Genomic DNA, 605 nt, shown 5'->3' with positions numbered 1-605 from the left:
AGGAACAGTGGGTTAACTGCCTGTTCAGGGGCAGAACGACAGATTTGTACCTTGTCAGCTCGGGGATTTGAACTTGCAACCTTTCGGTTACTAGTCCAACACTCTACCCACTAGGCTACCCTGCCGCCCCGGTAGCTGGAAACGGCAGATTTATTTTAATGTAATATCTACATAGGCGTACAGAGACCCATTATCAGCAACGTCAACAGGGAAGAGGCGATTCTGGGATGCTGGCCTTCTAGACAGAGTTCCACTGTCTGTTCTTTTGCTTGTCTTAATCTTTTATTTTTATTGGCCAGTCTGAGATATGGCTTTTTCTTTGCAACTCTGCCTAGAAGGCCAGCATCCCGGAGTCGCCTCATCACTGTTGACATTGAGACTGGTGTTTTGCGGGTACTATTTAATGAAGCTGCCAGTTGAGGACTTGTGATGTGTCTGTTTCCCAAACTAGACACTAATGTACTTGTCCTCTTGCTCAGATGTGCAACGGGCCTCCCACTCTTTCTATTCTGGTTAGAGCCAGTTTGCGCTGTTCTGTGAAGGGACACAGAGTTGTATGAGATCTGGAATAGCTTTAATTTCTCAGAACAAGAATAGACTGACGA

The sequence above is a fragment of the Oncorhynchus mykiss genome, chromosome 12 (assembly GCF_013265735.2).
Source record: "Oncorhynchus mykiss isolate Arlee chromosome 12, USDA_OmykA_1.1, whole genome shotgun sequence".
NCBI lineage: Eukaryota > Metazoa > Chordata > Actinopteri > Salmoniformes > Salmonidae > Oncorhynchus > Oncorhynchus mykiss.
The sequence above is the reverse complement of the archived record's forward strand: the minus strand, read 5'-3'. Positions refer to the sequence as shown.